Genomic DNA, 13,998 nt, shown 5'->3' with positions numbered 1-13,998 from the left:
CCAAACATTTAACAATCATTCTCTATAAATCCATAATAGGCAAAGTATAGAAGTATAGAGACAGTAGATTATCTGTTAGATGTTTCATACTGAATCTACAAAAATAAATCAGATTTTTATTGGTGGTAGTGCAATCATTCTTTATTATTAAAATGAATATTAGTGCTAGAACTAGTATTCATAATATTACAGAATGAGAAAATATGGGCTGTTGTATAATTTCCACCCTGTCTTTTAAAAGAATAACAATAAAAATGATGCTTTCTGGGACTGCTCTTTGACAGTATAAGGTGTCATAATAAACCATTGCTTTTCTACTTCCTAGACAGACACCTTCATTCATATCAAACTGACAGTTGCTCTACTGACAAACATGTTTCTATAGGTAACATGGCACCTGCCACCAGAAGCCAGACAATGGTTTGTTAAATCCTTTGTCTTGCTTTGACTTAAAGTGCAGAGCTTTTTCTAGTGACAGTAATAACTATGGTTCTTTTCAAACAGAAATAATTGCTACAACTGATCCTGCACATGCAGAGCATCTCATCCGGCGAAATACCAACAACTATTTTGCCTTTTAACCAGTACTGTCACCTTGGTAAAAGGTTATCCTCACCCCATTTAAGGATTCCTAACATATTTAGACCTCACTGTCAAATGCATAGAGTAACAGCTTCGTCTGTGACACAGCATATGTCTTCAGCATCAGCTCAGCTACGAAATCACCAACACCCCCCATGCAGTGCCTTGTACTGTACCATGAAACTTTAATGATATGACGGGTGCGGCTTTGATACTCCTATGCATATGCATCAGGAACCTTTGACTATGTAAATAAAAACAGCAGCTCATAAACCCGGCTGACACTTCTGCCGATTTGGCAGTCATTTCAAGGCCAAGCCGGGCTCCCAAAGAGCAGGGCGCCTTCCCAGGCGGCAAGATGAAAAGCGATGGCGAGCCTTTTGGCCTGCATACCAAAGAGCGAAACAAAAGGCATCTCCTGTTTGATTTTCCAGATATTTTGGGAAACACTTGAGCTCTGTCAGGTGGTGTGTCCTGGGGAGCCGATAATAGCGGGGGGGGGGAGATGATAAGGCGGGAATTATGAGCTTAGCTTTGGCTTTTCTTTTCAGGATTTTCCCTCTGATGTTAAATGACCTATGGAGTAGGTGGGGACTGTTAAACCAGATTAGCAGCCTCCGCAGGAATCTGAATTTTTCATGCCGTCACCTGTGCAGTGACCTGTGGAGCTGCTTTGGGACAAATTGCTGGAAACAGTTGTTGTTTTATTCACTACGCTATATAAATGCTCCAACAGTTTTTTCTTAAGGCTCCCAGCAATAATCTGCACTTAAACTTTCCAAACTCTGAAAATGGATTGAAGAAAGGTTTCAGATAATACAATAAAAAAAATTTATAATTTAAAATTAGATGAAGCAAATAAAAATAAAACAATTGCTGAGTTAAAAATAGTGCAATCTGGGAAAAAATATTCTTAATTAGTGATAACATAAAAAAATGCAAAGGATGTCAATATTTGGGGATACTAGTATTTTACTGTATGAAATCAGGCTATCGATTACAAAGAATGAAATGGGTGGCTTTCACAGTGGAAAGAGTGTGGAATGCACTGCAGCCCGCGTGTCTGCGCAGTCAGCTGCGTAGGTTTATAAAGGAATCTCTTCAAGCTCAGCTCTCCAGCTCCTCCGCTGCATCTATTATTTACCTGAGCAGAGTTTCACTTCCTTGCTCAGCAAAAATGCGCAGTATGCATGACATTCTTAGCCCTGTGCGTTCACTCTTCAACTGACATCTTTAACTGGCATTAATTGCTGCATGTTCTGACAGCTCACCAATGTGACTTTCTTGGCAAAGTTTATATAGCACTCTGAGCATCAGCATGGAACATCAGGATGTGCCCTGTTGCATTTCAAATGTTGAATTTTTATATGTACAGTATTCTATATATAATCTGTAAGAGAAAAAACTGGTTATAAATATACATACGCACATATACACATATATTTATCTGTGTGAGAGTTGTTCATGCTAGAAAAAACACATAGATTAAACAAATAGATTACAAATTCTGAATATAAGAAAGCATTTCACAAACAATGAAACGTCCCATTTTTATGTGTGTAGAAATAAAACCAAAGCCGTTATTTATTGTAAATGCTGGCAGCATTCACAGTAGAGATTCCGTTTATCATGGTTTAAGCAAAATTTATGAAGAAAACACACTGGAAAATACATGTAATATCAAAAACTCATAATGATAAACGCCCATGTTACAAGGCAGACAAGCTACCGAGACGTATTTCACACACGTATCCTGCAAAAAAGTGAATATTTGAGTCATCAGAATTTTTTGAGTCGTTTTCCAGAGGCAAGTCAGAGTGTCTAGTTCCATGGGCGACCTGCATAAGCCTGGCGGCAGCCCGCTGCACATCACACGCCCTGGCACAGCTCGAGGTGCCGTGTGGTCTGGGTGACCTGCATAAGCCTGGCGGCAGCCCGCTGCACATCACACGCCCTGGCACAGCTCGAGGTGCCGTGTGGTCTGGGTGACCTGCATAAGCATGGCGGCAGCCCGCTGCACATCACATGATGTGGCACAGCTCGAGGTGCCGTGTGGTCTGGGCGACCTGCATAAGAATGGCGGCAGCCCGCTGCACATCACACGCCCTGGCACAGCTCGAGGTGCCGTGTGGTCTGGGTGACCTGCATAAGCCTGGCGGCAGCCCGCTGCACATCACACGCCCTGGCACAGCTCGAGGTGCCGTGTGGTCTGGGTGACCTGCATAAGCCTGGCGGCAGCCCGCTGCACATCACACGCCCTGGCACAGCTCGAGGTGCCGTGTGGTCTGGGTGACCTGCATAAGCATGGCGGCAGCCCGCTGCACATCACATGATGTGGCACAGCTCGAGGTGCCGTGTGGTCTGGGCGACCTGCATAAGAATGGCGGCAGCCCGCTGCACATCACACGCCCTGGCACAGCTCGAGGTGCCGTGTGGTCTGGGTGACCTGCATAAGCCTGGCGGCAGCCCGCTGCACATCACACGCCCTGGCACAGCTCGAGGTGCCGTGTGGTCTGGGTGACCTGCATAAGCATGGCGGCAGCCCGCTGCACATCACACGCCCTGGCACAGCTCGAGGTGCCGTGTGGTCTGGGTGACCTGCATAAGCATGGCGGCAGCCCGCTGCACATCACACGCCCTGGCACAGCTCGAGGTGCCGTGTGGTCTGGGTGACCTGCATAAGCATGGCGGCAGCCCGCTGCACATCACACGCCCTGGCACAGCTCGAGGTGCCGTGTGGTCTGGGTGACCTGCATAAGCATGGCGGCAGCCCGCTGCACATCACATGATGTGGCACAGCTCGAGGTGCCGTGTGGTCTGGGCGACCTGCATAAGCATGGCGGCAGCCCGCTGCACATCACACGCCCTGCCACAGCTCGAGGTGCCGTGTGGTATGTACTGAAGGAATGAAGCTCAGCTCGGACTTGCTGCGATTAGAGCCTATAACCAGACAATGTTTCTAGATGGCCAATCCATACCAGATTACACACAAGATTTCACTATAACCTATAAGTCAATTTATGAATTTTATTATGTTTGAGGGAAGTAGTCTGATTAGAAATCATGTTCCAGTAGAATTTTGGGGAATCGGAAACCATTTTATGCATAGCATGGTGATGCAGTAGGAAATATTATCATGTTACACCACCCAGGCTGGGTGAAGCTACTTTGGCACTGGACAGGACCACAAGTAATTGCACAGAGAGTAAGCGCTGGCATCAGAATAAGCAACTTGTTGACTGACTGATTGATTGGCTGATTTAATATTTATATGATTTCCTTATAATTAAACATGAAGGCATTTTCTCTGTTTACTACAAATTTGCTCTTTGCAGAGAAGTTCTGCAGAAAACCAGGGCATGAGATGACAGAGTCGGCCCTTCAACATGGCAGGGGCTTGGGGTGCACCCACCACCCCCCCCCCTCCAATCCAGAAAAACCACTTAAATTTTTTTGGTTCGCTTGGAGAGCGAAGCAAGTATGTGAGCGGAGCAAAGCAAAGTGAAAAGATACAAGTAACGAGAGATACAAAGATCACTGCAAGATCACTGCCAGATCACATCATGCCAGAGGCTGCCATAAACACACTTGCCATCCTCCAACCATCTCTGTGCATTTATGAGAAACTTTTTGTTATCTGCTGGGCTTCATATTTCCAAAAAAAAACAATTTCTTATTGTGGCATAAGGAATCCATGATGAAGTCAAGATGCAGAAGGGACAGCTATAGTCTCACGAGTTACAAGTAGGAAAAAGTGACTGAAAGACTTGGAATCTGGTGAAATTAGAGGAAAAATATCTAATTCAGCCCCCAATAGGTGTTGAGTTCTCTCCTTGTGCTACCTTAAGGGAACAATATAGCCTAGAATGTTCGAAAACCTTGTATCCAGAGATTTATCCCCAAATTATAAGGTGAAAAGAAAAGCTGTATCCTTCAATGAAAGAAAAAAAAATCAAGGTCAATGTTTCAAGGCACATCGTCTGTCCTGCAAAAATGTCACATAAAAGGAAATCAATAGTATTGTGTATTTTATACTCAGTTTTATGTCGGGAATAAAACATCACAGGTAACAACTTACTGCAAACTGATTTTGAGGGTTTTTCCACATTATCAAAGTTGAAATTGAGCATTTTACAGAGATTCAGCACTACTGAAAACTCAAATACTAAAATTCAATTTATTAAATTACATTTTAATGATGACATAAGCACACCGATGAATTACCAGCACATAGAGTTCTGCATGTTCAGTGAATGATCAGTTCATTTACAGTGCACTTACTAACTCGTTTGAGCCATTAATTAGTAATAAATGTCAGCATGTTTTTCAGTGAATGTCCCTGTATGGTAATGCACCCATGTGCTTCCATTCATTCATCTATATTTCATACCTCTTACCTCGGGCCTGGAACCCATCTCAGGAAGAACAGGACACCAAGAAGTCCACATCAGGACACACACACACACACACACACACACACACGTAACTCCAGTACTAAAAAGATGGTTCTTAATGCAGCATGAATCTAGAGTTCCTATTAGAATCTTGTGTAAGTATTTGGAGAACATGCAAATTCCAAGAAGAGAATGGGAATGCTGTTTGGCATTGCAGGTTTGGACAGTTCTGTGATGAGGAAGTTGTTGGTTCAAATCCCAAATGAAAAATGCACAATGGTTTCACCATTGAGCCCCTGAGCAAAGCCCTTAATGCATCTATTTCATCTTCCCAAAGAATTAGACTATGACTATATACTAGACATTTTCCATACATAGCTGCTGAATATAAAAATTGAAACAAACATTTGTATGGTGATTGTGAACTAGCCTTATTTGCTGTGCTTTTACTGCATGCATAGCAGTGCCTACTGCACAGGAGTGATAGTATGAAGGAGCGAAGAAACCAGTCAGGGATCAAACAAAAGCAAGAGTGAGTGCTTTCACTTAAAGACAAAGAAATGCATGCATATCAATGCAAACTAGCTTACATTATGTTTAACATATAATGTCCTGGCTGGAGTACAGTACATAAATGTGATGAGCAGACTTTGGGCGGGTAGCCGTATGGGGTCTCTTTTGTTCTGATGAGAATCGGCCGACAGCAGGAGAAGCCGTCCACACTGTCTGTTCTTTTCCTGGAGTGCCTGTTTTTGTCTGCATTTTGGCGGCGTCCCTGCTCACTGGCTCAGTGACGTGTCATTACAGTGAGCTAGGGATGCACGCCCCATCTGGCTACATTTTCATTCTTCGTGTTGCTTACCTCGTAATGCCATAGCATTCACTCCCGGGCAAACAAAATGGGCCAAAGCTTAATGTTGTGCAATTTGGATTTGGGCCGTGTTTTTTTTAGCCTAGGAGTGTACAATTCAACAATTTTATGGCAAGCAAATTTCATTTAGATTCCTGCTTTGAATACTTATTTATAGAGGTTGACGTTTTTTTCTCATTAGCACATTGTTGCTTTAACAGTCGATTTCCCCCCCAAGAAAACTTTTCCAATTTTCTAATTAGAATTTTTTTTTAAACTGCAATGTTTATAAAAGTACAAATTACAAATATAGCCATAAGGTACATGAGAGTCTTTTGGTTACTGATGACTTTGACAGGGGATCTGGCTCCTCTAGGCCGGCCACAGAGGGGCGTTTGCTGACAGCTGGATCAGGAGACTGGATCAGGCAGTAGCTTTTCACTGGCCGTTGAGGCAGGCCAGTACTGTCAGTGTGCAGTGAGCTCATGACCAGATGGCACTGGACAGAAGACAGGAAGAGAAATTGCTTCAGCTGAATATATTCTAGATGAGATATTAGCAGCATAGCGCAATATTGACCAACCATGGCAGCATAATTAAATGTATTGTGCTAAAAAGCTTAATTTACTGCCATATATATTGTTCAAGCTTGAAGCAGAGAGGATAGAACAATGTGCTTTCTTTTATTAGAGAATCACGAAAGAAAGAATTGTTAAGTATATTACAAAATTGCTCTGAAAGCCTGATGTCAAATCATCTCCAACTTGACCTCTATGACATTGTGTTACTGCCAAGCTGTGTCCACTGTGTCTTTGTCCTGCTGAAAAATGAACTTAGAAGACTTGTTTTTGCAGGCCGAAGCAGGATTTCCACCATGATTTGTTTATATATAGACCTGTCAGCTGGCTTCTCCACCTTGACAAGCTTCATGTTAGGGATGCTGTTACTATTGGTGATGTAGAGTGAAGGGTTTGAATTTAGGTCAACTACTTATATTTTTCTCATTGTGGCAGAAAACACAACATCCTGTCACTTTTGCAAAGTACAAAAAGGATTCATTTTTTTGTAACTCCCCTGATATAGCCCATTTATGAGGAGTACCTGATTATTAACTGATTCAACTCAAGACATAGTGGAAGGTGGTTCAATCAATCAATGTCCAGTGCTTTTACACCAACACTCTAGTGAATATTATTCTGGCTAAGAATTGCAGAAACATCAGTACCTAGGGATTTACAAGAGATTCATGCAACCAAAATATAATCAAAACAATTTATTTGCTGGGCAGGAACAACATATGTGATGTATGTTGAGTCCCTGATGCCCTGAACTACCCATTGACTGTATCCACTGTATGATGACAATGTTCTATCAGAACCGAGGGTCTGCTTAAATCAGATCCATTATATCCCACCTTTTAGGAGTGACAATGTAAATGGAAATAGTTTCTTGCAATTAGTCGGATAGTCTTCGAGCCTGGCCACATCACTAAGTTGTCAAAGGATAATCCCTACTTCCTGGGTCGGGCTGTAAGGGGACACGTATTCGGCGTGTAGTGCAGGTTCGTACGGGATGATCTCTACTTCCCTGGTAGGGCTGTAAGGGGACACGTATTCGGCGTGTAGTGCAGTCCACATGTACTGCAGGTTTGACAGGCGGATGGACTAGGCGGGCAGAGGGTGACACAGATGGGCATGCCGATGGACTTAGCGGGCAGGGGGGAGACACAGGCAGGAAGGAGGGTGACAAAGGCCAGCATGAGGTCAGCATAGTTGGGCAGGCTGATGAGGTAGGCAGGCAAGATGGCGACATAGGCAGGTAAACAGATGAATTAGATGGGCAGCAGGGTGACATAGGCAGGCAGTACGGCAACATGGGTGGGCAGGCAGATGGACTAGATGGGCAGGGGGGTAAAAGAGGTGGCCTGGGGGTGACATAGGCAGGCAGGGGGGCAACATAGGCGGGCAAACAGATGGACTAGGCAGGCAGGCAGTGACAGGCAGGTAGGGGGGACAACATACAGTAGGTGGGCAGGGGGGTGACACTGGCGGGCAGGCAGAAGGACTAGGGGGGCGGTGGGTGACCTAGGCAGACTAAGGCCTGGGTGTCAGTAGGAAACTAAAAGCTCTATTTGATGCTCAGCCGAAGGAGATTAAGACCCAAGTCTAAGCTTAGAAGGAAACTCATTCTATTCAGAAAATTGCCTCCCAGCCTTCCAAGATTTAGCATTTGTGTCATGTTGGTGCTACATGCATCTTGAGGTAGGTTGTCACAGGCACCAGTGATACCCTGAGAAGCATGACTTACTCTGGGGTTACTGTGTGGTAGCTTACATCATAAATGCAGCTCCGTGATCCAGCCAGAACCCTGTGTTCTACCAACAGCTTTGCCAACAACCACGTCAGTTCACCACATGTGTCTGGATTTCACAAGCAAATTTCAACCCTCACAGGCACTTTGGCTTCAGATCCATGTTTCTGCTTTGCTGGGGAAAATGTCCCTTGAGACCTCAGAAACGGAGTCTGCGGATGCAACTAAGGATGCGTCGGTTCATACAAGTGTGGAAAACTACGGCTAATTTTTTCTGCATCCAACTCAGTGAAGACATAACTAGATTCATGGTAAAATATCCAGCTGGGCAGGAAATGAAGGGCCTGGGGTAGGGGGTAGGACACTCTCTGCCACTGGGGAGTAATGAGATAGCACTGACCCGTTTCGGTGGGAAAGCCAGCATGGACCACATGCCTCTCTGTCGCTTCATTGGTTGAGCTGACCCAGAGCCATTCTGAGGCCTGGTCATTGTTCCGCACAGATTGTTTGAGAAGGAAGGGACATTTAACCTGCTGAAGAATTGAGCTGTGAGAAGAAGTGAATTAATCCAGGCAGTTGGATGGGTCATATTGTACTATGAAAGTGATACAGTAGCAGCCCAGGTGGAGCACAGATGTCTCCTGTCCATCTTCTACAAGAAGGTTGCTCTGATGCTCTACACAGGTAAATGAGCTGTCATGGTTACACAAGTTAGAATTAATTATTTTTCAGGTGAGCCACAGGAGCACAATACAGTGAATTTGGAACACTGTCTTAGCATTTACATAAATAAGTGTTAATAATTGGTAGCTTACAGGTAGTAAAGCACAGCAAGCTACTCTGATGCATATGGTAATGAAAATAACAAAAAACCTGTATTAAGTTTTTGACGTAGCTTACAGTGAATGAAGGTCATGAGCAGCACAGACTGCATTGTGCTAAACAGACTGCGGTGAAGAGGACCTGGGGATCCTGCAGGTCTGATAGTGCTTCTGCACATGCAGGATGCCTTGTGTCAGGGCTGTGCACAAAAGCAGCATGTGGAAGAACTTGTTCCTAGAGCCCTGGTGCGATCGGGAGATGAGTCAAGTCACTCCCCACTTGTTTGGCTCTACAGTTTGAGCATGCAAGTGGTGTCACAGGATAAAAGTGCCAACGCTGTTTTGAAGGAACAAATAAGCACAAGACGACATGCACGGTTTTGCACACTGAGAGCACACAAAGAACTGACCTTGACAACTAGCGAACTCTTGGAACTTCAAGGAGATGAAATGTTGCTTGAAGTCAAAAGAATGAAAAAGTTATAAGATTATAGTTAAATGCATGCTTGTACAGCAGAGTCTTTGAAGGCTGTTTTACTCTGATGTCAGTCCAGTATCCTATAATTTGTAATTTTGCCGTCATTCTGGCAGTGCCCAATGGCCGGGAGCAGCCATTAATAAGAACATTATTGACAGCTTGGGTGAGAAATGGATGCACATTTGTATTAGCTTATATTTTAATGTTAGGTACCGTGTTGTAATTAAGGAGGTTCCAAGACATTCTTTGTATGAAGAAAGCACCACAGCTCCTCCCAGTAACTGTATTCCCAAATCTCAGCAGAAGCTGGCGACTTCCTCAGTGTAAAAGAGTATTGATGGAACCTCCATACTGACACAGATTACATCTTATATGTAATCGCTGTGATATATGCTTTATAGAACAAAATGCAGCCTGTGTTTGTTGGGGAGAGTGTATTTTAGTGGCTTATACATTTGATAGTGCGACTAGGAATACAGATGTGCTTATTCATGTTATATGAAACAGAATACAGAATATGTTGGTTGGGGAGCATGTATTCTAGTTGCTTATGCATTACATGGAGTGACTAGGCATACAAATGTGTTTAAAAGCACATAATATAATGAAAGATGATTCCCAATAAGTTAATATTCTGTTAATATTCTCCTTACAGGCAAAGACAAGGCAAAGCAGAGCATTGCCTTCACTTGTCACATTATGACTCTTGTTTTAGGTGGATGGATCCAGAAGGCCAAGCTAACTAATGTTCAATAGATTGTTATGGTCCCTTCGGGCGGAATTAATCCTGTTATGTGGTAACACAAGTTGCTGTATAATTACATCATAATGAAGACACAGTGTTAAGGGGCAAATGTTCAAGTGGTGGGTAAGGATGGACTCATCATTCAGTTAGTGTAGAATTGGATAAGATTCACGTGGTATTTTTGCCACAATGTATGTTCTTTATCACTCATAGAAAACATTATCCTGTTTATTCAGTCATATAAAGTGAACTATAATGCAGACATCAAATTAAATTATGCATTCACAATTCCCCCTCCACAATGATGCAGTGTTCCAGTATTTTCTATTATAGCTGCACCTGCAAAGAATGAGCGACGATAAAAGTCCTCTCTCCTCTATCCTTATTTCCATCTCTACCTATAGTTCTCTCATTGGAGAATATTAGTATCCCCGTGCATATGGTTTGTGAGGTGCTTATGAAAATTTATTTACCTTTCTACATGGTAAGCTGGCAGATGCGTATTGCTCAGACTAACCACAGAATGTTATATATGACAGCTTACTTGAATTAAGAAGAAAGTCACATTTTCTGTTGATTTTATGGTCATTTGTTTGCCATGGGTTGTGAATGTGTGCAGGAATACTCATTTTATCGTCAAAATGAAAATTTAATGCATTGATTCTTTTCAGGGGAGACTGATCCAGTGTGATGCTTACTGTGTCTGCATACTGATGTTCAGATCACTGTGCTTGTAGAGTATACATTGCATATTATTGTTTTTATATTTCTCTTTATCCATCCATGCATCCTTCATAATTGTTTTTTTAATACAGCAGGGAGCATGTTTGTATTTATGCATTTTTCTAATTTGTACATAAGCATATTTGTGCATTTCTATCTCTATTTTTGCTGTTTTTTGGGTGTTTGTGTGTGGTTTGTGACTAATTTTTGTGGCGTTGAGAAAGTATTAGGAAAAGTACTTCAGTAGCATATTATAAAGATGTTTATTTTTGGGCCATATGTGTCTTAACAGAAAATGGCTTTTTCCAATGTGCACAGGTTCACCAGCAGTGAGCAGAGAGATTACCTCCTCTCCTTTCAGCCACAACACTGTGCTGACACTAGTTCACCTATGCAAACTCTCAGAATTACATGCCAGTTGCAACATCCATTGCATATCAGGTCATAGTGATGATACCTTGTAAAATTAAATCAAAATCAAATAACGCTTACTAATCTGCAGTGCCTGCAGTAACAAAATGCCTTTTTTCACTGTCATTAAAGTAAAATGCTTCCCAAAGCCAAGAATCCATTGTGCGAGTGACTCCAGGAAAAGTTCTTCCTTCCAATATTAGCTATATAGTTACGATATTAGATTTCTTTTGGTTTTACAGAACATGAATTAGAGTTATTAGGGGGTAGTGCAACTGCTGCCTCACACTTCTAGGACCAGGGGTTGAGTCTCTGCCAGGGTTCCATGTGTGTGGAGTTTGCATTTTCTCCCAGCGTTGGCGTGGGGTTTCCTCCGGGTTCTCTGGTTTAGGTGTGCATGGGTGAGTGAATGGCATGTGTGTGTGGGTGCCCTGTGATGGGTTGGCACCCCATCCTGGATTATTCCCTGGCTTGCCTCCGTAGCCTCTGGGACGGGCTCCAGACCCCTCCCCCCCCCCCATAACCCTGAATAGGACAAGCTTTTACAGAAAATGGATGGATAGTAGTAATTGAAAAAAAAAATGCCTTTGAAAAGGTGGGCTAGTGTGTGGCTCAGCTGGTAGGTATGCTGTCCCTACAACTGGAAGGTTCTGCTTCAAATTCCACAGCCAGTAGAATGATTTTTATCACTGGGCCCTTTACACTCTCTGACCTTGCTCTCGTAATAGCCAAGCAAGCAAAAAAAAAAAAAAAGAAAAGAAAAGAAGATTCACTGTACATAAGAAAAGGCTATAACCATAGATTTGTATGAATAATCAAGTAATCTACTAATTAATATAATGATTTATCGAGTAATTCTTTAATAAGCACGGGTATAGCAAAATTTACAACAGGAAAAAATAATCAAGCTCATGAAAGCAAGACAGTTGAAACATTAGAAATTTACAAAACGAGAAGTCGTCGGTTTATGAGTTACATAGTGAGTGACTATTGGCAACACACAGTGTAGGGCAGTCACGGTACAATACATAACACACAATAAATATTAGAGTTTACTGACTGGGGCCAAGAAATACATATTAAGACGGATGACATCACCAACCAGCACTGCAGCTTGTGCCCAGTGTTTCAATGTGTGTTATTTTATCAATCTTTCTTAAAAACTTCCTTAAGTGACCTGGATGCTTAAACTACAGATGGAAATATAATAAATGCTTCTCATTTTAGCAATGATGGACCTTCTTCTTTAGTAAAGTTTGTTTTTGTATAACCAAAAGAATCTCAAAGCAAAAGCTTCAAGACTAAACTAAAATTTCAGACTGAGAAGCAGATAAAAAAAGAAGAAATATGTAATAGCTCCTGTTGTAGCACAGTGGAGCACATTGACTTGCAGGATTCCCAGGGACGTCTGCATAGCTAATGACATGTATAACTCTACAAAGTGTTAGATCACGATCCACTCAGACAAACGGCTACATAGCCGACTGCGCCCAGATAAATGGATAATGGAACTACAGTAAGTGCTAAGCATTACATTTGACCAGAAGCATGAGCTGAAAGGTTCATTAGCTTAAATAGACAATAACCTGTGTGAGAAAATTTCATGATATTTTGACCTTGAATGTGAAGTGCTCAATCAAAAAACCAAAGGGGACATTTATTCTGATGGCCATGGAAAGGGTCTCTTTTCACTTGTTAAAAGTGATTTGAAAATGGAGTTTACCCTAGGTCCATCTTTACATGCCCCAGGAGCCCCAGCTAATATAATTGGGCCCATTACAAACAAACAAAAAAAAAAAACTCACACAATTTCCTCTGAACAAAATTAAAACTAGTTATACTAGAAGTAAATGAGTCACGTCACTCACGAAAAGCACAAACCAAAAGTGAGCTGCTATGCTGAAAACCCCTTGTGAGGAAGTTTATTGGCAGCCCCACATGGGTACAGAGACATGAACAGGAAAGAACTAAGGAGCATGAGGACTGGGGAACACTTAAATACATGACTAACAAGGGAGTAGACACAAGGCAGCTGTGCGTGATTAACAGGAGAGCAGAAACGAGAGGTAAGACTAACGAGCCCTGGGTGTGGCTAGTTTAGAGCTACGCTCAGGGGGAAACACATGGATCAGACAGACAGGGTGGGCTGGACGCGACAATGATACCCACCATTCTTTTTTCACATTTAATTTGTATTGAACAGAAACCTTACTCTTGGTTTATGACAACATATTATTTTTAAATAATAAAAAAACTGAAAACGACTCAAATCTTTGGTATCTTGGCTTTTGTAAGCGTAGTAAAGGTTTGTAAACGTTTTTTTTTCTCCATTTCAACTGACTGATTGAGCAATTATATGATTGAAGACATCTGTGATACTAATTAAAAGAAAACTCTACTTGAAGAATCACTACAATAAAGCTAATTCTTCACCTGAAGGGCATCAATATCATTGATTTAAGAATATCTTTGTAGAATAAACAAGAATTGAGTTATTTTCACAGCTTTTTTGTATTGTTCCACTTTCAACTAAATAAAATCATGCATGGATGACAGATATTTTCAATACTTTTCAAAAAGAACAATGCATTACTTGAATAAAATGTGGTGCCAATACTTTTGGCCATGTCTGTATATATTAGTTTACTTATTTTCAAAATAATCTTCATAGCAACATTTATCAG

Source organism: Paramormyrops kingsleyae, chromosome 7 (genome assembly GCF_048594095.1).
Source record: "Paramormyrops kingsleyae isolate MSU_618 chromosome 7, PKINGS_0.4, whole genome shotgun sequence".
Taxonomy (NCBI): domain Eukaryota; kingdom Metazoa; phylum Chordata; class Actinopteri; order Osteoglossiformes; family Mormyridae; genus Paramormyrops; species Paramormyrops kingsleyae.
The sequence above is the reverse complement of the archived record's forward strand: the minus strand, read 5'-3'. Positions refer to the sequence as shown.